Below are 26,706 nucleotides of genomic sequence, written 5' to 3'. Positions count from 1 at the left end.
CCGTAGTAAGGCATACTACTGTTCGAATTGTGCTCAGTTTGGCTGCAATGCATGGCTGGAAATTAAGGCAATTGGACGTCAAGAATGCGTTTTTTACATGGTGACTTGGATGAGGAAGTGTTTATGAGGCAACCACAGGGTTTTGAAGATCCACAGAAGCCTCAGTTTGTGTGTAAATTGAAAAAATCCTTGTATGGATTAAAGCAAGCACCTAGGGCATGGAACGCTAAGTTCACGGGTTATCTTCCAGCTATTGGTTTCAAAGTGTCTCAGTCTGATCCGAGTTTGTTCATTAAGAATACAGGTTCAGATATCATTGTTTTATTGCTCTACGTAGATGACATTATTTTGACAGGCTCAAATACATCTCTTGTTCAAGAAACTATTGGGAATTTAGCTTCAGTATTTGAACTCAAAGATATGGGATTACTTACTTACTTTCTAGGGCTGCAAATCTCTTATGCATCCACAGGAACTATCTTTGTTAATCAGCATAAGTATGCTAAGGAATTGTTAGCTAAAGCAAGCATGAGTAGTTGCAAGGCATGCTCAACACCTTGCAAACCTCATTCTCAAATTCTGACAACAGATGGTGAACCATTGAAGGATCTGTTCGCACCACTTTGCAAAACCCAAGGGAGATGTCGTATAGCAGTGTAGCTCGGAAGTCCGAGTGTCGTATCCACAGAGAGCAGTGTAAAGAAAATAACAGAGATGAAAAAGAACAATTATGATTGAGAGGTAGATTTATGCAAGATTTGATTTAGAGAAAATTTAATTGATTAAAACACTAAGGCATTGGGGTTCCACTTTTAACATAAGCATGCAACTCTTAATAATTTGATCCACAAAATATTTTCCATTGTAGTTGTTCAAAATAATTAAAGCTCTTTTTAATTTCCTTTAGAAGTATTCTAAGCATAACTTGTACCATTGGCAACAAACTATCAAAAAATAATCTTCATCAAAATTCTATTAATCTTTAGTAATTTTCTTCTCTTTTAAAAGCATGAAAGTTTTTACTACACAATGGGAAAAACATGATTGAACCCATGAAATAGATTATCAAACATTCATCAATTAATTAAAAAGAAAACTACAAATTCCATTTGAACAAAAACTACAAATTCACATTAAAGCTTAAGTTTGGATCAAACTAATAACAATTACACACTCATATTAAAAGCTTTCTCCCTAGCCTTAGCTAGGGAGTTAGTTCCCCATAATAAAATAAAACTAAAAACAGAAATTAAAACTTAGAAAGATGGAGGGAAGAGAGAAAGCTCAAGAGTTGTGGAGCTTGGTGTATTTTTACAATGCCATAGCTCCTCCTATTTATAGGAAAATGGGAGCAATTCTAAATTCATTAAATCCCTCCATTCATGAATTTAATATGTATTCCACTTGCCATCAAACCAATTGCCAATTTGCTTCATTTACTTATTCCATAGTGTTGATGACTCCATTCTCCAAATTCTTCATCTTTTTGTTTCATTGGTTGCTCCATCCATTGCTTCTTTTCTTTTATGCCTTGGTGCGGCACTAATCTTCATCATTCATTTGGTCATTCCCAACTATAAATTGTTTAATGCCACCAAGTCTCCCTTTGATAATTCTTCAACCTTAAGATAAAATAATGAAATCATCATCAATTATGTAATGGGTATGTAAGCAAGTGCAAAAGTGAAAAACAAACCTAATTAACTAAAATTGTAAGAAAATCAATTACTAACAAATATATTTAGGGATAATAAATCTGATAGTTTATGTGCTCATCAAATACCCCCAAACCTATAATTTGTAGTCCTCGAGCAAACTAAAATGAAAACTAAGCATAAATGAAAACTAACTAAGCCACTTTCGTAGGGATCTCGATTGCATTTAGCGTATGCAATAAGCCTTTAAACCCCTAGGTTGCCCTAGTGGACGAGTTATAGTCTCGTGAGGGTTTTCAGGGATGATACCCACAAACATTTGAAATTTTAAGTAACTCTCCTGCCAAATCATCATCAAGAATGTTAAAGCTCAAAAACCAAAATTCTCAATTCATGAACAAATTTAAAAGAGCGAACACAAATCCAAAACTTTAAGTTCTCCCAGTCTAAAGTCAAAGTCATTTATCACCATTAATAAACCTTTCATTTGCTTTCTTTGGTGTAAAGTGAACTAACACAGTTGAGAAGACAAAAATTCAATCATAATCACACCATCCTTGCTATCTTAGATTTTTTTATTTTTTATTTTTTAATAATAAATATATACATGCAATTATGTGGGCTGTGCAATGTTTAGCTCTCTTAAGCTTTCTAATTAACCCATGTAGCAAGTGTTAGGCCAATGACTCTCAAACACAAAGGCTTTAAGGCATTAGGTGTTGAAACACCCCGATGAGCTTAATAACTCGAGTTAAAAAGGCTACAAAGCTAAACAAGTCACACATGGTTTTTTTTTTTTTTTTTAATTTTATTTTTAAGAACTTCACGGTTTGACGCGAACACTCACTACTGATTAGGCAAGAGGCCCGGTTACTAAGTGAAAGTTCTCTTTTTATTCTTTTTTATTTTTTTTATTTTTTTAAGACAACAAAGATAAATACAATCAATCTCAAACTCTATCTTCTCAAGCGCATTAGTGTGAGTGTGAATTTTTCAAAGCTTAGCTCATAAATCATTCATTAAGTAGAAATAAATGAAAAAGACTAAAGACTGGATTAGTTATCGTATCGCTCAAGTGTTCTCAATTTTAAACTCATGCATGAATATCAAATCTCAATTTAATGCAAGTATGTTTTGATGACAACAAGCATGAAGGGGTTTTTTTTTTTTTTTTTTTTTTTTTTTTTTTTTTTTGTAGAAAATAAAATTTACAAACACACAAATTGCCAAAAATAATTCCACTTCCCCCCAACTTGAATGAAACATTGTCCTCAATGTGTTATAAAAGAAAAATATGAGAGACATGTTGGAACGAAATTATAACGAGTGGGATAGAAGTCACCTGAATGCTGAAAAGTCTTTGAATAATTTTCTCCCTGAAAATAATTGGGTTTAGAAATGGATACCACAGGAGAAGTGTCAACTTCACTGTTTGGCAAAGACTTAGGGAACAATTTCAATTTCACTTTAGGAGCCTCATTTACACTTGACATCATAGGTTCATCATATAAAGGTGGAAGTTTGTCAATTTGGGGTTTCCAGCCAATCCCTTCCTGTACCTGTAAAGAATCAAATAATGAACCAATTTCAGTAATTTGTGAATTTCTTGTTAAATCAGAACCATTAGAATTAATTTGAAATTATTCTGCACAAGAAACAACACTACTTTTCGCAAATTGATCATGCGATAAAGTTGAGATAGAATTCACAGATTCAGGTTCATCTTCCTCCCCAGATGACTGTTTATAAACATTAAAAACATTAACTTCCATAGTCATATTTCCAAAACAAAGTTTCATGACTCCACTTCTGCAATTAATGTTAGCATCACAAGTAGCCAAGAAAGGACGTCCTAAAATCACAGGAATTTGATTATCAGAATTTGAAACATGTGCAGTGTCCAAAACAATAAAATCAACAGGATAATAAAATTTGTCCACTTGGACCAACACATCTTCAATAATCCCTCGCGGTGTCCTTACTGATTGATCAACCAATTGCAAATTTACCTTTGTAGGTTTAAGCTCACCAAGACCTAGCTGCAAGTACACTGAATAAGGCAATAAATTTACACTGGAGCCCAAATCAAGTAATGCACGATCAATAAAATTATTTCCAATTACACACGAAAGAGTAGGACTTCCAGGGTCTTTATATTTTGGAGGAATTTTATATTGTAACAATGCACTCACATGTTCAGTTAAAAAGGCCTTTTTCTTCACTTGATGCTTTCTTTTGATTGTGCACAAATCTTTAAAAAATTTAGCATATGATGGAATCTGTTTAATAGCAGCTAACAAAGGAATATTCACCTTGACCTCTTTAAAGACATCTAAAATTTCAGAATTTTGACTCAATTTCTTTGGAGGATTTAAAGCTTGAGGAAAAGGAGCAGGAAAATGATATTCAGTTGATTCATTCAAGTTGGACATGTTCAGTTCATCATTATTCTTAGGTTTTTCAACTTCCTTACATGAAGGTGTGTTGTTAATTATTTTACCACTTCTAAGAGTAATGACAGACTTTACATGCTCAAGTGAAGATTCACAAGAATTGGCCCCTTTTGGATTTGGTTGAGTGTTGGCAGGAAATTTTCCTTTTTCATTAACAGCCAAAAAGTTAGTCAACTTGGAAATTTGACTCTTAATTTCTTTATTTTCTTCAACCAATTGACCAAGCAAAGTATCATACCTTTGATTTTGCTTCTGTTGTTCATGCATAAATGTGTGAAGAGTATCGCTCAAAGATGGCCTAGCATTGAATGCATTAGTTGCAGGAAACTGATGATTGAAAGAATTTCTATCACTTACCTGAGGTTGTGAATCATTGCTCCAACGAAAGTTTGGATGATTCCTTGTTGCTGGATTGTAAGTGTTGGAAAAAGGAGAATATTGTTGTTTGAAGTTTCCAACAGTAGCACAACGCTCCTCATAAGCTCCTTTCATTTCCTGAAAAATTGGGCAGTTTTTAACAGTATGACCAATCTCATAACAAGAATCACATACTTGATTAACATCAGCTTGAAAAATAGGTTGAGGCAAATTTGATTTTTCCGTTTTTAAAGCAGCTATCTCTTTAGTCAAAACCTCAAATTTTAATTTCCAATCATCCTCTTCTTTTAATTGATAAATTCCTTTATTAGTAGAAGATGTGACAATTCTTGAACGATCAGTGGTCTCAACTAGACTAGGGACAGTCCATTGATGAGCTTTTTCAGCAATTTCATCCAAAAATTCTAAGGCATCATTAGGGTCTTTTTGCATAAAATTTCCATTACACATAGACTCAACAAATTGGCGATCACGGGGGAGAAGTCCCTCATAGATATAACTAGCAAGACGCCAGTTTTCAAAGCCATGGTGTGGACACAAATTCAAAAGCTCTTTAAATTTTTCCCAAGTTTGATACAAAGTTTCATTTTCCTTTTGAGAGAAATTTGAGATTCTTTTCTTAAGAGCAATCGTCTTGTGATTAGGAAAATACTTGTTGAAAAATGCTTGAGTCATTTCCCCCCAAGAACCTATGGATCTAGCCCTTAATGAATACAACCAACCTTTAGCCTTTTCTTTTAAGGAAAAAGGAAAAAATTTCAACCTTATGAAATTAATCCTATCAAGTTGAACATTGTAAAAGGTGCCAATTGCTTCTACAAATTCCCTAACATGCACATAAGGATTTTCACTTTCCATGCCATGAAAAATAGGTAGTAATTGAATCATTCCAGGTTTGAAATCATAATTTGGCATGTTAGGTGGAAACATGATGCATGAAGGATTTGGTGCACGAATAGGGTGCAAAAATGTCTCTAAAGTTCTAGGTGCAACTACTTCTTCTCTCATTTCATTATTCACAATTTGAGCATTAATCTCTTGTTCATTATTTGCAATCTCTTGTTCATTAAACACAATTTCAGCCATGGTTTCAGATTTGTTGGATATTTCAGTTGAAGAAGTTGAAGCAGAATTAACAGTTTCAGACTTTTTGACAAATCTTCCTAGATGATCTCTAGGTCGCATAAAGTAAATAAATAAATAAACAAAAATAAAAACAAAAACAAAAAACAAAAAATTATTAACAATAAGATGAAAGTTGGAAAGAGTGTACCATATGTGAAGAATTTCACATAACCAGCAAACCTCTGACCAAGGGGATCTCTGTACTCTTTGACAAGCCGCTCCCCGGCAACGGCGCCAATTTGTTCGCACCACTTTGCAAAACCCAAGGGAGATGTCGTATAGCAGTGTAGCTCGGAAGTCCGAGTGTCGTATCCACAATTATGTAAAGAAAATAACAGAGATGAAAAAGAACAATTATGATTGAGAGGTAGATTTATGCAAGATTTGATTTAGAGAAAATTTAATTGATTAAAACACTAAGGCATTGGGGTTCCACTTTTAACATAAGCATGCAACTCTTAATAATTTGATCCACAAAATATTTTCCATTGTAGTTGTTCAAAATAATTAAAGCTCTTTTTAATTTCCTTTAGAAGTATTCTAAGCATAACTTGTACCATTGGCAACAAACTATCAAAAAATAATCTTCATCAAAATTCTATTAATCTTTAGTAATTTTCTTCTCTTTTAAAAGCATGAAAGTTTTTACTACACAATGGGAAAAACATGATTGAACCCATGAAATAGATTATCAAACATTCATCAATTAATTAAAAAGAAAACTACAAATTCCATTTGAACAAAAACTACAAATTCACATTAAAGCTTAAGTTTGGATCAAACTAATAACAATTACACACTCATATTAAAAGCTTTCTCCCTAGCCTTAGCTAGGGAGTTAGTTCCCCATAATAAAATAAAACTAAAAACAGAAATTAAAACTTAGAAAGATGGAGGGAAGAGAGAAAGCTCAAGAGTTGTGGAGCTTGGTGTATTTTTACAATGCCATAGCTCCTCCTATTTATAGGAAAATGGGAGCAATTCTAAATTCATTAAATCCCTCCATTCATGAATTTAATATGTATTCCACTTGCCATCAAACCAATTGCCAATTTGCTTCATTTACTTATTCCATAGTGTTGATGACTCCATTCTCCAAATTCTTCATCTTTTTGTTTCATTGGTTGCTCCATCCATTGCTTCTTTTCTTTTATGCCTTGGTGCGGCACTAATCTTCATCATTCATTTGGTCATTCCCAACTATAAATTGTTTAATGCCACCAAGTCTCCCTTTGATAATTCTTCAACCTTAAGATAAAATAATGAAATCATCATCAATTATGTAATGGGTATGTAAGCAAGTGCAAAAGTGAAAAACAAACCTAATTAACTAAAATTGTAAGAAAATCAATTACTAACAAATATATTTAGGGATAATAAATCTGATAGTTTATGTGCTCATCAGGATCCAACTTTGTTTCGTAGCTTGGTAGGCGCTTTACAATATTTGACATTCACAAGGCCTGATATTGCTTATGCAGTGAACATTGTGTGCCAATACATGACAAATCCTACAGACTCTCATTTCTATCTTGTGAAAAGAATTTTACGATATATTCAAGGCACACTTCAATATGGCATTACATTTTGTTCTGGTCCAATGCAACTAACAGCTTATAGCGATGCCGATTGGGCTGGAGATCCTTCTACTCGAAGATCAACTATAGGTTTCATAGTGTTTCTTGGTCATAATCCAGTCTCATGGCAATCAAAGAAACAGGGAACAGTTGCTAGGAGTTCTACAGAAGCAGAGTATCGCGCTTTAGCGAATACTGCTGCGAACATTGGCTGGATTCGACAGGTGTTAGCAGATTTACATGAGTTCTTGCCAGAGCCTCCTTTAATGCATTGTGACAATCTCTTTGCCTTGGCTTTAAGTTCAAATCCTGTTTATCATTCAAGGATCAAGCACTTGGACATTGATTTTCATTTTGTAAGGGAGCGTGTTCAACGAAAAGATCTTAATGTGCAATACATACCTACTAATGAACAAGTCGCAGATGTATTCACCAATGGATTACATGGTCCTCTCTTTGCAAGACATTGTAGCAATCTCAGACTAGCTAACCCAGCTGAGATTGAGGGAGGGTGTTTGGCTAATGGTTAAGCTGACCTGGCATTACTGTTAGGTTGTTAAAACGACTCACGTGTTTAGTTTTAAGTCTGGTAGATTAGTTAGACTGTTTTGATATAAGTGTAACTTTACTGTGTAAAACGATTTATTCAGAAATAAGAATCATAGAAAATTAAGATTTGGTTTCTCTATTTTCTCTCAAAATTCTCATGAAACTTCTCCTCTATTCTATACCTTCAACCTCTGTTAGCACCTAGGACCTGACAAAGATGTCTTATTATTTTACAAGCTCATGCGAAAATTTAAACAGCTCAAGCTCAACTCATCTCAGCTCAACTCAACTCAACAATCAATTTTGGAAACCCAAAATCAGCACGATCTTGAGAACGCCAATTTCTAGAACAACATACAAAAATAAATAAATAAAAGTTAAACTTGGGTCGAGAAAGAAAAAGTATTTAATTATTTGGACGAAAGTAAATTACGTACCCATCTAAACAAATCATAGATTGTCGTCTGAAGTGGATGGTTGCTCCCCTTGAATACCAATATCAATATGCCTCTGCTTTCGAAGGTTATCTTCATGATCAACGTCGTCGTTAGTAGTAGCCTGTTGGTCCCTTTCTTCTTCTTTCTTGGTGATTCTTTTGAGAATGAAGCGGGAGAGAGGAAAAGGCCGAGTCAACACCAATGCCCCGATTGGATTTCTGGCTTGCAAGAGGGCTCTTTCAATCTTCAAGCAAAATTGAAAGTTGGATCAAGTTGAGAAGAGCGGGCGCACGGGCTGGGCCTTGATGGCTTGCTTCCTCTGGCTCTCTTTCGTAGGTTTTGTAGGCGTGCCACTATTGGGGATGAAACCAGCCCAATAGACCTGGTGTATGTAATGTAGAGTGTTGTATTTGATGGGTTTGCGCTTATTCTGGACTTCTGATCAAGCCATTATGCTCCAAGGGGGGTACTGGCTCAGATGAGTTCTTTTCTATGCCTCAATTAAGAGGACTTCAATATTCTTTCAATCGTGTGTCTATGGCTTGGTAAATACGAACAGTACTTAACCACACAGAAAAACCAATGTTAAGGTTAATGTTCCCATGATTGGGTTCAGAAACCTAATTCAAGCCCATGGTAACCCTGGATTGGGCTATTATTTAATTAATTAGGACCCGATGGTATAACTCGAGCCTGAAGCCCTTGTTTTCGGGCCAGGGAAGCCCTATTTGGACCTAACACCCTTATTCTGGGGCTGCCCAATGAAAAATTCAAATATATAAAAGTGGGAAAGTAAATTACTAGAAGAGAGGATATGAAGCTGTTTGGGCCTGAAATTGGTGCGCCCAGTCCAAAGTCAAAAGCCCACATCATTTTTTTGATAGGCCACCTGTTTGGACCTAAAATTGACGCCCTCAGCCCATCGACACACCCAGCCCATTAACAAATAAACAGGCCAAAGCGATACACTCGGCCCAAACATTGGAGCCCTGGAAGCAGTCAAAATCGAGAAGAGACCTGGGCCTCGAAACAAATTCAGCTTGAAACCAAAAATGGGCTTGGCAGGTTCTAAGTTAAAGAAGGAAAAGAGAAGCCCATAGGAGAAACATACTCACGTGATTTACCAAACTTTGAAAAGTCAAAAATTGCAACTAAAGTCACAGAGAGAAGTTACAGGAATTCATGAATACACTCCTGCAGAAAATTTCCCCAGTCTTTTACGGACAGAGGAAGATCAAAATCCTTTTTTATATATATATATATATAGGAGAATTCGGCATGCACTATTCTCAAAAGATACGCAGACTGTGTTTTCTAAAAGAAAGATAAGCAGGAAACAAAGAGTTGTTGAAATGGAAAATCACACTCACCATCACGGTTTGAAAAGCAGCTAGATTGGAAAAAGGAGGTATGGCGCCCCATCAAAATACAGGGAAGTGACTGTCTCAGGAAATGATCATTGAGGGCCTAACTGCCAGAAAATGGATAGAACTCCCTTTCTTTTTCTTTTTAAAACTTAAGATCTTTTGAGATTGTTTGCCGCCCTTTGTTTAAAAGAATCAAATCTCCCGCTCCCAAAAGCATTTCTTATAAATACAAGAGAGAGTGAACAAAGCAGACCAATCAAACAACCAAAAAATCAGTCAAAAGACAAACACTCAAAATGATCACTTGATCCCAGAGAGCCTTCTAGCAAATTGAAACAACCAAAAGCTAGCTAAGCTACAAGAAAAGCTAGCTACAAGTCAAAACTGCCAATTTTCAGACTTAGAAGAAAGTCATTCAAAACGAGATTTTTCTCGTTACAAATTTGGTTCAGCAAAGCCAAAGCAAGCAGAGTTTGGGTTTTTCACAAATACGAAAACCTCAACAAATTTATGGAGAGCCCTGACTAAGCAGAGAAGGTACCACAGCACAGTTCCAGCTCGAGTCCAGCCACTTCTGCCCCTTTCAGATTGAAGAAATCCCAGCTCTGCCCGTTTAAAAGCCTTCCAGGGCTTGAAATAGATTAAAGCTCTGCCAAACTTAAGCTTTGGTATCGATTTGCAGCTGAAGCCTAGCAGTTGAAGTTGTTAAAAGTCCAGTCCAGCACAGGCATACTCAATCCAGCCCGGATCAGGAGCATCTACTCAGACAGAAATTGAAGCACAGCCTTCTTTTTGTCTTTTTGTAGTTGTATTTCCCTTTTGAACTTTGTAAAGGAGAGCTCTGCCTGAAAATAGATCACTCTTTTATCATTTATTCTGGCCAGAACTACCAGTTTTATACTGTGAAAAATTGTAAAAGTCCTCACCAGTCTGAGGCAAGAAAAGAACTTACTTGGGAGATATTCCTCACCCAAATTCACAATCGCTTCTTCGGAAATCAGTAACTTGGGGCGCAAGTTATCTATTTTAGAAGTCTGTTAGGATTTTTTATCACTAGCAGTGGCACGCTCGCACACTAAAGAAAGTTGACTTGTTGACCAGTCAGTGGTTCTCAAGGCAATGGGGAACTTTGCCCTACCATCACAGGAAACAAATCTAAATGGGTGAACAATTTGGCTCGCCCAGTGGGACTTCTCAGTATATGTACTCCTAGAGAAATATTACAAAAGTATATGAATATTGGAAGTTCTAGCCAGAATCCACGTTGCGCAATGGAACGAGACCAAGCAGCTTTCCGGGAAGGACCAGAATAAGAAGAAAGCGATGCTAGACAATCAGCTCATGGCAGCACTGGAAGCAGGCGTTCCAGAACTGGTTCCAGGAGGCTGAATCAGATACAGGAAGCTGTGTTCCGACAGGAGGCTACAGCATAAAGGAGCCAGGATACTCTGTATAATATGACAGCCATAATGCAATGGCAAGTTAACAGGCAGTTCAGGAAAGACCGTGACGCCGCCATGGCCAGAATTCCAAACCCTGAAGCGGGAGATCTGGCAGAACTGGGGATAAAACATCCAAATATGAAGAGCTGCTCAAGGAAGAACAGCAGAAGAGTAACTCTTCCAAAGGCACATACTACAAGACCCCTTCTTCTTCAATCCATCTCATTGAGGTAGAATCCGAAGAGGATACAGAAGGCTCGGAGGAAAGAGAAATTGCAATGGCAGAAATGGCAAAGTTAAAACATCACATCAACTGCAAAGCTCTTACAAAACCACCAAAGGACCAGAAGCCGCCACCATTCACAGGAGGATTTGTTCCAAACAAACCAACACAGAACAAGGTCTATTCCTTCGATCTAACCAAAGTTGATGCTCTATTTGATGAGATGCTATTACAGAAAGCAATAGAGACACCTCATAAGCTGCCCAAACCAGAGGAACTCAAGGGCAGGCAGTATTGCAGATGGCACAATTCTTGGAATCATTCCACCAACAGTTGTGTTGTTTTCAGAGACGTCACACAGGAAGGAATAACAGCAAGAAGATTGAAACTGGCAGAAAAACCTCCTTCAGTAACGATAGATCCTTTTTCCCAACCTCAAGTCAACATGGTCAATTTAAATTGGCCAGAACAGAAGATAAGCAAGCCAACAGCAGAAGCTAGTTACAGCAGGAGCAGAAGAGTCACAAGGGAGATTTTTCAAAGGCCAAAGGCAACCATCTCAGCTTGGGTAGTACTATGAGCAAGTGCAAGTGTGAAAGTGAGTTAGAAGTAACTCTAGACAGGCAGAACCAGCCTATACCCAGCGTATTTGATCGGATTGGAACATCGCACCAGCAGGGCCCAGTTCCGGCTCCCTCTAAAGATAGAACCAGACAGAGGGGTTATCTTAGGCCTGCCCAGCACAACAGAAGAATGCCAGTACAGCCCAAGAAGGAAATACCAATTAAGATGCCCAGAAATGACAAGCCTTTGGCAACTATCATAGAAGGAAGATGGTATTCCGTTGGAAAAAGCGGCAGACCAACTCTAGAGCTAACCAGAACACAAAAGAGGAGGATTCAAAGGCAATACTGCACCTTCCTCAGAAACAGGAAAGATGCACAGGTACTTCTAGAGACAAGTTCTGCCAGAAGAAGGAGCAATATAGAGGTAACTCCTCAGGCGGAACAAGCAGTATATCAACCACAAGAGCTGATGAAGACAGAATCTCCAGGCAAACCCTCCATCTATTCAACCTCATCTCTAGTCGATCAGCCTGAACTTCCATAAGTACAAGCTGGATCCGAACCTATTTCAGAAGAAGGACAACAAGACTGGACTGAAGAATATGAAGAGGAACAGTTAGACTATGAGCCCTCTGCAGAGGACCAAACTTGGCTCCTCGAGACAGGAGAACAAGAAGACTAGATAGAAGAGTATGGAGAAGAACAGATGGACTATGATGGAGGACTAGATGAAGAAATTGAGGCTTTTGGTTCTGAATTGGAGAGCCTATTGCAGGGTGATCTGGGCATTAACATGGTGTTCGTCTTGTCAGAAAAATTCAGGGCAGCAGAAGGACAAGGAAGCACCCTGGAGGGAGATGTATTCTCCCAGGAAAGCTTTGAGTGCAAGCTGGCAGAAGTGGAAGAGGCACCAGAACAGCAACCACCTGCTGCCAAAACGGGTGGAACTGCCATGAAGCCAGTTGCAGAACAGCTCTGTTTCTCCAAACCAACCAAGGAAATGGCTAATCACCTCAGACCTCTATTCATAACTGCAAACTTTGGAGGTATTCCTATTTCCAAAGTAATGGTAGATGGAGGTGCAGCCATTAATCTTTTGCCACACAGATTGCTGAGCAAGATGGCCAGAACAAAGAAGGATCTAATTCCAACACGTCTGACCGTCACCAACTTTGCTGGGGGCATCACTAAGACTTATGGAATTCTGGATGTGGACGTTATAGTTGGAACCAAAAAACTAAAGATTGCATTCTTTGTGGTAGACACCACTTCTACCACTTACAATGCATTGCTTGGCCGGGACTGGATTCATCAAAGCTTATGTGTTCGTTCCACTCTGCACCAACAGCTAGCCTTTTGGAATGAAGAAGTTTACATGGAGATAGTAGAGGCCGATCCACAGCCATTTCTGCCCTCTGCCATGTGTTTTGAGGCAAGGTATTATCATGATGACCTTGGTCCTTTCACATTCTTTGGAGTCAACCAGAACGGCCGCCCTCAAGGTGTCACGGCCCAAAGGCTCATTGAAGATGGTCTGGCCAGTTCTCTAGAAGACTGGAATATGCCTTTTGTTCTGAACCTCCAGAACTCCGATGTTTAGTCCCAATCAACAGGAAAAGGATCGAGCTGCAACAATCCGATCCATTACAAAAAGATTGTTGATATATTGGGAAGAAAAGAAACTCTTTGCATAGAATCCAGCCATCAATATGGCAGAATTCACACATGAGAGCATCGAAGAACAAGAAGAGAGTTTACAGGAGGAAATATTAAATTTTGCACCAGCAGCTCTAGATGAGTCTTTACCAAAAGTGGAAGATCCTTTGCAGGAGATAAACCTAGGGACAGAAGAGGATCCAAGACCCACTTTCATCAGTGCATTGCTAGAAGAACCACTCAAAAGTGAAATCATCGCACTCTTGCATGATTTTAGAGATTGTTTTGCTTGACATTACCACGAAATGCCTGGATTGGACAGAAAATTGGTAGGACACAAGCTGCCTATCAAAGAAGGCTACCTTCCAGTCAAACAGGACAGAAGAAGAATGTCCATGGAGACAGAACTAAGAGTCAAAGAAGAGATAGAAAGGTTGCTCAAGGCAGGATTCATAAGGCCAACCATTTGCGCTGATTAGCTAGCCAATATTGTCCCAGTTCTGAAAAGAAAACAGGGGCAGTAAGGATCTGTGTGGATTATAGGAATCTGAATGAAGCATCCCCCAAGGATGAATATCCCATGCCAATGGCAGATATGTTAGTAGATGGAGCTGCTCACAACCAAATGCTATCTTTCATGGACGGCAATGCAGGATATAATCAGATCATGGTGGCAGAACAAGATATCCACAAGACAGCCTTCATGTGTCCAGGACATATAGGTGCTTTTGAATACACTGTAATGCCTTTCGGCTTAAGAAATGCAGGAGCCACTTATCAAAGAGCAATGAATTCTGTTTTCCATGATATGATAGGACATTCTCTAGAAGTGTATATAGATGATGTGGTAATTAAATCCCCAGAAGCAGGGAATCATGTGTCAAATCTGAGAAAGGCATTCCTAAGAATGAGACAACATAAATTGAAAATGAATCCCAAAAAATGTGTTTTTGGAGTGCAGGCAGGGAACTTCTTGGGATTTTTGGTGCACCAGAGATGCATAGAAATTGACAAAAATAAAGCAAAGTCCATCATAGAAGCTCAACCACCTCGGAACAAGAAAGAGCTGCAAAGTCTTCTAGGAAAAATTAATTTTCTAAGGAGATTCATATCCAATTATGCAGGGAAAATTCAGCCTTTTTCTTCCTTGCTAAGATTAAAACAGGAACAGACTTTTAAGTGGGAGGAACAGCACCAGCAGGCCTTTGAAGAAATCAAGCACTACCTCTCGAATCCGCCAGTTCTGTCCCTGCCAAAGAAAGGCAGACCACTCAAGCTCTATGTATCCACATCAGAAATGTTCGTTGGGAGCTTGCTAGCTCAAGATAACAAGGAAGGGAAGGAACAAGCAGTCTACTATCTGAGCAGAACTCTGACAGAGGTAGAAAGAAATTACTCTGCGATCGAAAGGCTTTGTCTAGCCTTGTACTTCACTGCTGTGAAACTCAGACACTACATGCTGCCATTTACTATCTATATCATTGCCAAGACGGACCTAATCAAATACATGCTAACAAGGCCAATGTTGAGAGGCAGAATTGGGAAATGGACTCTGGCTCTGACAGAATTTGCTTTCAGATATGTTCCTCAGAAAGCTGTCAAAGGACAAGCTGTAGCAGATTTCCTAGCAGATCATCCGAGAGAAGAGATTGAAAATATGGATTCTTTGGATATTGCAAATGCAGATTTACTGACTAGGGCTCATATTTGCCTTAATAATCCCATCTATTCGATTCATCTCACACCTTGGAAGCTGTATTTTGATGGATCAAAACCTGACATAGCCTCCGGAGCAGGAATTCTTCTAGAAGAACCACTAGGGATTAGACAATGTTATTCTTTCCAGTTAGACTTCCTGTGCACTAACAACAGGGTTGAATATGAAGCTTTAATCATTGGCCTCGAAATACTGGTAGAATTAGGAGTCCAGTCTGTGGAGATCCTAGGAGATTCTATGCTTGTGTTAAAGCAGATTGCTGGAGAATACAAATGTCTAAATCCTTCTCTAGCTGTCTATCTAGTGGCAGCCAGGAATCTTCTGACAGAATTCAGAGAAGCTACTTGGGAACACATCCCAAGAGAGGAAAACTTTGCAACCAATGAACTGGCTCAGATAGCAACAGGGATACAAATGCCTGAGGACTGTGTGCAAAGGATTATCAAGGTAGGGAAGAAAAGTCTGCCATCTGTTCTGACTAGAGGGATGGAGATATATGTCAATTATGCCACAATCACTGAAGACGACTGGAGAACTCCCATCATAAATTACTTACAGTATCCAATTTTGCCTTATGAAAAGAGAGTCAGAATCATGGCTTCAAACTATCTTATGTGGAATGAAGAGTTGGTCCGAAAAAGCAAGGATGAGGTACTACTAAGGTGCTTGGGGAAGAAGGAATACATGAAGGTCATGGGAGAAACTCATGAAGGAATCTGTGGAGCACATCAGGGTGGAAGAAAAATGTGTTGGTTAATTAGAAGGTATGGCTATTTTTGGCCAACCATGATGAAAGATTGCATTGATTATTCCAAGGGATGTGAAGCCTGTCAAAGGCATGGACCAATCCAGCAGGCTCCTTCAGAGGATGGGCAATGGATCTCATTGGCAAGATCTATCCAGCCAATAGTCAACAACATTGTTTTATCATTGTAGCTACGGACTATTTTACCAAATGGGTGGAAGCCAAGCCCGTTAAATCTACCACATCTCAAGAAATCATCACTTTCATAGAAGAACAGATTATACAAAGATTTGGCATTCCAGAATCAATCACTACAGACAGGGGATCTTCTTTCATATATGGAGAAATGCAAGACATGGCAGAAGCATTCAAATTTAGGCTACTCCAATCCACTCCTTATTATGCTCAAGCCAATGGACAGGCAGAATCAAGTAACAAGGTGATAATCAACATTATTAGAAAAATGCTTGAAAAGAACCCAAAGCAATGGCATGAGAAGTTATCAGAAACTTTATGAGCATATAGGACTTAAAAAATAGAGGCAACTGGCATGACTCCGTATGCTTTAACTTATGGCCATGATGCAATTATGTGTATGGAGATAGCAGTCCAATCCCTTAGAATTGCCCATCAATACGAACTAATTGGAGAAGACTACTCTCAAGCCATGCTGCTAGAACTGGAAGGATTGTGATGAGCACATAAACTATCACATTTATTATCCCTAAATATATTTGTTAGTAATTGATTTTCTTACAATTTTAGTTAATTAGGTTTGTTTTTCACTTTTGCACTTGCTTACATACCCATTACATAATTGATGATGATTTCATTATTTTATCTTAAGGTTGAGGAATTATCAAAGAGAGACTTGGTGGCATTAAACAATTTATAGTTGGGAATGACCAAATGAATGATGAAGATTAGTGCCACACCAAGGCATAAAAGAAAGGAAAAGAAGCAATGGATGGAGCAACCAAGAAGAAAAGAATTGAAAAGAATGCATGAAGTGCCACACCCATGCCAAAAGAAGAAACAATGAAGAGATGGGTTACGGTTGTGCATTGAAGAAGATGAAGATTTTGGAGAATGGAGTCATCAACACTATGGAATAAGTAATGGAAGCAAATTGGCAATTGGTTTGATGGCAAGTGGAATACATATTAAATTCATGAATGGAGGGATTTAATGAATTTAGAATTGCTCCCATTTTCCTATAAATAGGAGGAGCTATGGCATTGTAAAAACACACCAAGCCTCACAACTTGAGCTTTCTCTCCTTCCTCCATATCTTTCTAAGTTTTAATTTCTGTTTTTAGTTTTATTTTAGTATGGGGAACTAACTCCCTAGCTAAGGCTAGGGAGAAAGTTTTTAATATAAGTGTGTGATTTTTATTAGTTTGATCCAAACTTAAGCTTTAATGTGAATTTGTAGTTTTTGTTCAAATGGAATTTGTAGTTTTCTTTTTAATTAATTGATGAATGTTTGATAATCTATTTCATGGGTTGAATCATGTTTTTCCCATTGTGTAGTAAAAACTTTCATGCTTTTAAAAGAGAAGAGAATTACTAAAGATTAATAGAATTTTGATGAAGATTATTTTTTGATAGTTTGTTGCCAATGGTACAAGTTATGCTTAGAATACTTCTAAAGGAAATTAAAAAGGGCTTTAATTATTTTGAACAACTACAAAGGAAAATATTTTGTGGATCAAATTATTAAGAGTTGCATGCTTATGTTAAAAGTGGAAACCCAATGCCTTAGTGTTTTAATCAATTAAATTTTCTCTAAATCAAATCTTGCATAAATCAACCTCTCAATCACACTTGTTCTTTTTCATCTCTGTTATTTTCTTTACACTGCTCTCTGTGGATACGACACTCGGACTTCCGAGCTACACTGCTATACGACACCTCCCTTGGGTTTTGCGAAGTGGTGCGAACAAATTGGCGCCGTTGCCGGGGAGCGGCTTGTCAAAGAGTACAGAGATCCCCTTGGTCAGAGGTTTGCTGGTTATGTGAAATTCTTCACATATGGTACACTCTTTCCAACTTTCATCTTATTGTTAATAATTTTTTGTTTTTTTTTTGTTTTTGTTTTTGTTTATTTATTTATTTACTTTATGCGACCTAGAGATCATCTAGGAAGATTTGTCAAAAAGTCTGAAACTGTTAATTCTGCTTCAACTTCTTCAACTGAAATATCCAACAAATCTGAAAGCATGGCAGCAATTGTGAATGATGAACAAGAAATTGCGAATAATGAACGAGAGATTAATGCTCAGATTGTGAATGATGAAATGAGAGAAGAAGTAGTTGCACCTAGGACTTTAGAGACATTTTTGCATCCTATTCGTGCACCAAATCCTTCATGCATCATGTTTCCACCTAACATGCCAAATTATGATTTCAAACCTGGAATGATTCAATTACTACCTATTTTTCATGGCATGGAAAGTGAAAATCCTTATGTGCATGTTAGGGAATTTGAAGAAGCAATTGGCACCTTTTACAATGTTCAACTTGATAGGATTAATTTCATAAGGTTGAAATTTTTTCCTTTTTCCTTAAAAGAAAAGGCTAAAGGTTGGTTGTATTCATTAAGGGCTAGATCCATAGGTTCTTGGGGGGAAATGACTCAAGCATTTTTCAACAAGTATTTTCCTAATCACAACACGATTGCTCTTAAAAAAAGAATCTCAAATTTCTCTCAAAAGGAAAATGAAACTTTGTATCAAACTTGGGAAAAATTTAAAGAGCTTTTGAATTTGTGTCCACACCATGGCTTTGAAAACTGGCGTCTTGCTAGTTATATCTATGAGGGACTTCTCCCCCGTGATCGCCAATTTGTTGAGTCTATGTGTAATGGAAATTTTATGCAAAAAGACCCTGATGATGCCTTAGAATTTTTGGATAAAATTGCTGAAAAAGCTCATCAATGGACTATCCCCAGTCTAGTTGAGACCACTGATCGTTCAAGAATTGCCACATCTTCTACTAATAAAGGAATTTATCAATTAAAAGAAGAAGATGATTGGAAATTAAAATTTGAGGTTTTGACTAAAGAGATAGCTGCTTTGAAAACGGAAAAATCAAATTTGCCTCAACCTGTTTTTCAAGCTGATGTTAATCAAGTATGTGATTCTTGTTATGAGATTGGTCATACTGTTAAAAATTGCCCAATTTTTCAGGAAATGAAAGGAGCTTATGAGGAGCGTTGTGCTGCTGTTGGAAACTTCAAACAACAGTATTCTCCTTTTTCCAACACTTACAATCCAGCAACAAGGAATCATCCAAACTTTCGTTGGAGCAATGATTCACAACCTCAGGTAAGTGATAGAAATTCTTTCAATCATCGGTTTCCTGCAACTAATACATTTAATGCTAGACCTTCTTTGAGCGATACTCTTCAAGCATTTATGCAGGAACAACATAAGCAAAATCAAAGGATGATACCTTGTTTGGTCAAATGGTTGAAGAAAATAAAGAAATTAAAAGCCAAATTTCTAAATTGACAAATTCTTTTGCAATAAATGAAAAAGGAAAATTTCCTTCTCAAACTCAACCAAATCCAAAGAATGTTACTTCGTGTGAAACCTCAATTGAACATGCTAAGTCTGTCATTGCTCTTAGAAGTGGTAAAAGAATTGATAACACACCTTCACCAAAGGAAGTTGAAAAATCTAAGAATAATGATGAACTAAACAAGTCCAAATTGGGTGAATCAAATGAATATCATTTTCCTGCTCCTTTTCCCCAAGCTTTAAATCCTCCAAAGAAATTGAATCAAAATTCTGAAATTTTGGATGTTTTTAAAGAAGTCAAAGTTAATATTCCTCTGTTAGATGCTATTAAACAGATCCCTTCTTATGCTAAATTTTTAAAAGATCTGTGCACTTTTAAAAGAAAGCATCAGGTGAAGAAAACTGCATTTTTGACTGAACATGTGAGTGCATTGTTGCAACATAAGGTCCCTCCTAAATACAAAGATCCAGGAAGTCCCACTCTTTCATGTGTAATTGGAAAAAATTACATCAATTGTGCTTTGCTTGATTTGGGGGCTAGTGTAAATTTATTGCCATATTCAGTACATTTGCAGTTAGGTCTTGGTGAATTGAAGCCCACAACAATGAAGTTGCAACTTGCTGATCGTTCTGTACGAGTGCCGAGAGGGGTAATTGAGGATGTGTTGGTCCAAGTGGACAAATTTTACTACCCTGTTGACTTTGTTGTTTTGGATACACAACCTGTTTTGCATTCTGAAAATGAAATTCCTGTCATTTTAGGACGTCCATTCCTTGCTACATGTGACGCACACATTAGTTGCAGAAGTGGGGTAATGAAACTCAGTTTTGGTAACATGACATTGGAAATTAACATTTTTAATGTTTTCAGGCGACCTTATGAAGATGATGAATGTGCAGTGGTGAACTTGATTGAAGCTCTTGTGCAAGATCAATTTGAGAAGACCAGTATTTCTGAACCTCTAGAGGCTCTTTTATTGAATTCTAAAGAATCTGAATTACTTGAGGATCCGGAAATTACTTATCTTAATTCATTGTTTAATTCTTTGCAGGTTGATAAATGGACACCAAGGTTTGAGAAGCTTCTACCTCGGAAGGAAAAGACATTGCCATCAAATGTGGAAGTTCCTAAGCTGGAATTGAAGCCTTTACCCACAGGACTTAAACATGCATTCTTGGGGTCCAACAACACTTTTCCAGTGGTAATATCTTCTGAACTTGACTCTTTGCAAGAAGGTAAGTTACTTAATGTGTTGAATTCTCACAGATCTGCCATTGGTTGGACTCTTGCTGACATTAAGGGAATTAGTCCTCTTGTTTGTACTCATAAAATATTTTTAGAGGATGAAGCCAAGTCTTCCAGGGAGGCACAACGTAGGTTAAACCCAATCATGAAAGATGTTGTTAAAACTGAGGTGTTGAAATTAATAGATGCAGGTATTATTTATTCCATCTCTGATAGTAAATGGGTAAGTCCTACTCAAGTTGTACCTAAGAAATCTGGCATAACTGTGGTTGAAAATGATAAAAATGAATTGATACCTACTAGAGTTGTTTCAAGTTGGCGCATGTGCATTGATTATAGAAAGCTAAATTCTGCAACTAGAAAAGACCATTTCCCTTTACCTTTCATTGATCAAATCTTAGAAAGGGTAGCCGGTCATGAATTTTATTGCTTCTTAGATGGATACTCAGGTTATTATCAAATTGAAATTGCCATTGAAGATCAAGAAAAAACTACTTTTACATGTCCTTTTGGTACTTTTGCTTTTCGTAGAATGCCTTTCGGATTATGTAATGCTCCTGCTACTTTTCAAAGATGCATGATTAGTATTTTCAGTGATATGGTTGAGCAATTTCTTGAAGTTTTCATGGATGATATATCTGTTTTCGGTGATTCTTTTGATAATTGCTTGAGTAATTTGGAAAAAGTGTTGGTTCGATGCCAGGAGAAAAACTTTGTTTTAAATTGGGAGAAATGTCATTTTATGGTTTCTTCTGGAATTGTTCTTGGTCATATTGTTTCATCTAAAGGAATTGAAGTGGATAAAGCTAAAATTGAATTGATTTCAAAATTGCCAGTTCCAAAAACTGTTAAAGATGTCAGATCATTTTTAGGTCATGCTGGTTTTTATAGGAGATTTATTCAGAAATTTAGTGCAATATCTAGACCCTTGTGTAATCTCCTATTAAAAGACAGTAAATTTGAGTGGTCTGATTCATGTCAAAAGGCTTTTGATAAATTAATTGAAATGCTCACATCTGCTCCAATTATGCAACCACCTAACTGGACTTTACCTTTTGAAATTATGTGTGATGCCAGTGATTTTGCGGTTGGAGCTGTTTTGGGGCAAAGAAAGGATAAGAAGCCACATGTCATCCATTATGCAAGCAGAACCTTGAACAGTGCTCAGATGAATTATTCTACAACTGAAAAAGAACTCCTTGCTGTGGTATTTGCTTTGGATAAGTTTCGTTCTTATATAGTTGGATCACCTATTGTTATTTTCACTGACCATGCAGCTTTAAAATACCTTTTTGAAAAGAAAGATGCTAAAGCTCGACTGATTAGGTGGATCCTACTACTTCAAGAATTTGACATCACAATCAAAGACAAAAAGGGAGTAGAAAATGTAGTGGCTGATCATTTGTCTAGATTGAGTTTTGAGGATTCCATTGAAACATTGCCAATTAATGATTCTTTTCCAGATGAGCAATTATTTACTATTTCGGAATTACCTTGGTTTGCTAACATTGTTAATTTTCTTGCTACAGGTAAAATTCCATCTGATTGGACTGCTCAAGACAAGAGGAAATTTCTTACAGAGGTTAAAAAATTTCTTTTGGGATGACCCCTATTTGTTTAAATACTGCCCTGATCAAATCATTAGGAGGTGTGTACCTGATAATGAAATCTATGCAGTAATTTCTTTTTGTCATAATGAAGCATGTGGTGGTCATTTTTCTATAAAGAAAACCGCTGCAAAAATTTTGCAGTGTGGATTTTATTGGCCTACTCTTTTTAAAGACACTAATTCTTTTTGTCGAACTTGTGATCGTTGTCAAAAGTTGGGGGCAATTACCCGTAGAAATATGATGCCTTTGAACCCAATTTTGGTAATTGAAATATTTGATTGTTGGGGCATTGATTTTATGGGTCCTTTCCCTATTTCTTTTGGATATCTTTATATCTTGGTCGGTATTGATTATGTTTCCAAGTGGGTAGAGGCTGTTCCTTGTCGACATAATGATCATAAAACTGTTTTGCGGTTTTTAAAAGAAAACATTTTCTCAAGATTTGGAACACCTCGAGCTATTATAAGTGATGGGGGGAAACACTTTTGCAATAAACCTTTGGAGGCTTTAATGAAAAAATATGGTGTCACTCATAAAGTTGCTACCCCATATCACCCACAAACAAGCGGTCAAGTTGAACTTGCTAATCGGGAAATAAAACAAATTTTGGAAAAAACTGTGAGTCCTAATCGTAAAGATTGGTCTTTGAGATTAACTGATGCTTTATGGGCATACCGTACAGCATACAAATCCCCCATAGGGATGTCACCATACAGACTTGTCTACGGTAAGGCTTGTCATTTACCAGTTGAACTTGAACATAAGGCATATTGGACAATTAAATTGTTTAATTTTGGTTTAAATAATGCAAGTTCGAATAGGAAGCTTCAGTTGAATGAGTTGGCAGAATTAAGGAATGATGCTTATGAAAACTCTCGAATTTACAAAGAGAAAATGAAGGTTTTTCATGATAGAAATATTTTGAGGAAAAACTTTGAACCATCATAGAAAGTTCTCTTATATAATTCAAGATTGCATATTTTTCCTGGTAAACTACGTTCCAGATGGATAGGTCCATTTGTGGTCACAAAAGTTTTTCCTTTTGGAGCAGTAGAGATTGAGGATCCAAAGAATGGTAATGTTTTTAAAGTTAATGGTCAACGTCTTAAACCATTTTTGGAGAATTTTGTTTTGCAAGATGACACGATTCACTTGGAGAATCCTGTTTATCAGGATTGAATTTTCAGACTATCTTTACTTGGTATCATGCTCGACCTAATCGCTTCAAGGGGGAGCATTCCAATCCTTTCTCTTTACTTATTTTGTTATTATTTTAAGTTGTTTTTTTTTAATAATTAAAATAATATGAGTTGACTTTTGGTAACTCCAATGAGCGTCTCTGTCAATACAGTGTCTAGGAGTTCTTTAGGCGACACTTTCGGTGTCTAAGAAGTTTGGGTTTTAAGCGGGACCATTGTGACCCCTCCAACCTTCCCGGAACCCCTGGCTGTCTTTTCTGAGGCCCTTAACTGGTCATCCATGAGTTGCTTGTATACTTGTGTGATTAAGGGTTCCTGTTTCTTTTGTTTGTTTGTTATTTGTTTTGTAATTGTATTTTCTATTTATTTTGTATTTTAATTTTTTTTATTTACTTTAATACCCTTCATTTGTTGTTATAACATTGCTTATTTCTAAGTTTTACACATTGAGGACAATGTTTCATTCAAGTTGGGGGGAAGTGGAATTATTTCTAGCAATTTGTGTGTTTGTAAATTTTATTTAAATAAATAAATAAACCCTCTATGCTTGTTGTCATCGAAATATATTTGCATTAAATTGAGATTTGATATTCATGCATGAGTTTAAAATTGAGAACACTTGAGTGATACGATAACTAATCCAGTCTTTAGTCTTTTTCATTTATTTCTACTTAATGAATGATTTATGAGCTAAGCTTTGAAAAATTCACACTCACACTAATGCGCTTGAGAAGATAGAGTTTGAGATTGATTGTATTTATCTTTGTTGTCTTAAAAAAAGAAAAAAGAATAAAAAAGAATAAAAAGAGAACTTTCACTTAGTAACCGGGCCTCTTGCCTAATCAGTAGTGAGTGTTCGCATCAAACCGTGAAGTTCTTAAAAAAAAAAAAAAAAAAAAAAAAGCATGTGTGACTTGTTTAGCTTTGTAGCCTTTTTAACTCGAGTTATTAAGCTCATCGGGGTGTTTCAACACCTAATGCCTTAAAGCCTTTGTGTTTGAGAGTCATTGGCCTTTGTGCTAAACATTGCACAGTCCACATAATAGCATGTATATATTTATTATTAAAAAAAAAAATCTAAGATAGCAAGGATGGTGTGATTATGATTGAATTTTTGTCTTCTCAACTGTGTTAGTTCACTTTACACCAAAGAAAGCAAATGAAAAGTTTATTAATGGTGATAAATGACTTTGACTTTAGACTGGGAGAACTTAAAGTTTTGGATTTGTGTTCGCTCTTTTAAATTTGTTCATGAATTGAGAATTTTGGTTTTTGAGCTTTAACATTCTTGATGATGATTTGGCAGGAGAGTTACTTAAAATTTCAAATGTTTGTGGGTATCATCCCTGAAAACCCTCACGAGACTATAACTCGTCCACTAGGGCAACCTAGGGGTTTAAAGGCTTATTGCATACGCTAAATGCAATCGAGATCCCTACGAAAGTGGCTTAGTTAGTTTTCATTTATGCTTAATTTTTCATTTTGGTTTGCTCGAGGACTAGCAAATTATAGGTTTGGGGGTATTTGATGAGCACATAAACTATCACATTTATTATCCCTAAATATATTTGTTAGTAATTGATTTTCTTACAATTTTAGTTAATTAGGTTTGTTTTTCACTTTTGCACTTGCTTACATACCCATTACATAATTGATGATGATTTCATTATTTTATCTTAAGGTTGAGGAATTATCAAAGAGAGACTTGGTGGCATTAAACAATTTATAGTTGGGAATGACCAAATGAATGATGAAGATTAGTGCCACACCATGGCATAAAAGAAAGGAAAAGAAGCAATGGATGGAGCAACCAAGAAGAAAAGAATTGAAAAGAATGCATGAAGTGCCACACCCATGCCAAAAGAAGAAACAATGAAGAGATGGGTTACGGTTGTGCATTGAAGAAGATGAAGATTTTGGAGAATGGAGTCATCAACACTATGGAATAAGTAATGGAAGCAAATTGGCAATTGGTTTGATGGCAAGTGGAATACATATTAAATTCATGAATGGAGGGATTTAATGAATTTAGAATTGCTCCCATTTTCCTATAAATAGGAGGAGCTATGGCATTGTAAAAACACACCAAGCCTCACAACTTGAGCTTTCTCTCCTTCCTCCATATCTTTCTAAGTTTTAATTTCTGTTTTTAGTTTTATTTTATTATGGGGAACTAACTCCCTAGCTAAGGCTAGGGAGAAAGCTTTTAATATAAGTGTGTAATTTTTATTAGTTTGATCCAAACTTAAGCTTTAATGTGAATTTGTAGTTTTTGTTCAAATGGAATTTGTAGTTTTCTTTTTAATTAATTGATGAATGTTTGATAATCTATTTCATGGGTTGAATCATGTTTTTCCCATTGTGTAGTAAAAACTTTCATGCTTTTAAAAGAGAAGAGAATTACTAAAGATTAATAGAATTTTGATGAAGATTATTTTTTGATAGTTTGTTGCCAATGGTACAAGTTATGCTTAGAATACTTCTAAAGGAAATTAAAAAGGGCTTTAATTATTTTGAACAACTACAAAGGAAAATATTTTGTGGATCAAATTATTAAGAGTTGCATGCTTATGTTAAACGTGGAAACCCAATGCCTTAGTGTTTTAATCAATTAAATTTTCTCTAAATCAAATCTTGCATAAATCAACCTCTCAATCACACTTGTTCTTTTTCATCTCTGTTATTTTCTTTACACTGCTCTCTGTGGATACGACACTAGGACTTCCGAGCTACACTGCTATACGACACCTCCCTTGGGTTTTGCGAAGTGGTGCGAACAGATTGGATGCAAGTCGGATTGATACCCTCAACAAACTCTTAGCAGGAAAACAGGCTGTATCAAGGGCCTACAACAAAATAGTTAAAAACAAGAGTTTTGAAGAAGGAGAAATAGTCTGGAAAGCAGTTCTGCCCCTTGGAACACACATAGCTGGTTATGGAAAGTGGTCACCAACTTGGGAAGGGCCCTTCATAATTAACCAAATCCTCGGATTAGGAGCATACAGACCACAGGATCGAGAGGGAGAAGTTCATGCTGCACCAATCAATGGAAAATGTTTAAAGAAATTTTATCCAACTATGTGGGATTCACAAGTTGTGCAGACAGATCCTGGGATAGAAAAGCAACAAACTGAAACTGTTGCTTGAATTTTGTTTTTGTTGTTTTGTTTTGTTTTGATGTAGTTCTCTAAATTTTCTTTTAGTTTGTCAAGGAAGCCAAAATTCCACAAAATAAAT

General features: G+C 36.7%; 2 non-coding genes and 1 pseudogene across 2 annotated transcripts; 2 read left to right on the top strand and 1 right to left on the bottom strand.

The window, feature by feature from the left end:
- The first annotated feature begins 5,006 nt into the window (after positions 1-5,006).
- Positions 5,007-5,113, top strand: LOC148292925 (small nucleolar RNA R71). Its single transcript, XR_015825953.1, has one exon. It is a non-coding gene; the product is annotated as a small nucleolar RNA R71 (small nucleolar RNA).
- Positions 5,114-14,014: 8,901 nt separating this feature from the next.
- Positions 14,015-26,616, top strand: LOC148292923 (uncharacterized; annotated as a pseudogene).
- LOC148292924 (small nucleolar RNA R71) lies at positions 18,572-18,678 on the bottom strand. The gene has a single exon (XR_015825931.1). It is a non-coding gene; the product is annotated as a small nucleolar RNA R71 (small nucleolar RNA).
- Positions 26,617-26,706: the final 90 nt, after the last annotated feature.

This window comes from Prunus avium, chromosome 7 (genome assembly GCF_965620075.1).
Source record: "Prunus avium chromosome 7, drPruAviu1.hap1.1, whole genome shotgun sequence".
Lineage (NCBI taxonomy): Eukaryota > Viridiplantae > Streptophyta > Magnoliopsida > Rosales > Rosaceae > Prunus > Prunus avium.
Note: the sequence above shows the minus strand (reverse complement) of the source record. Positions and strands in the feature narration are given on the sequence as shown.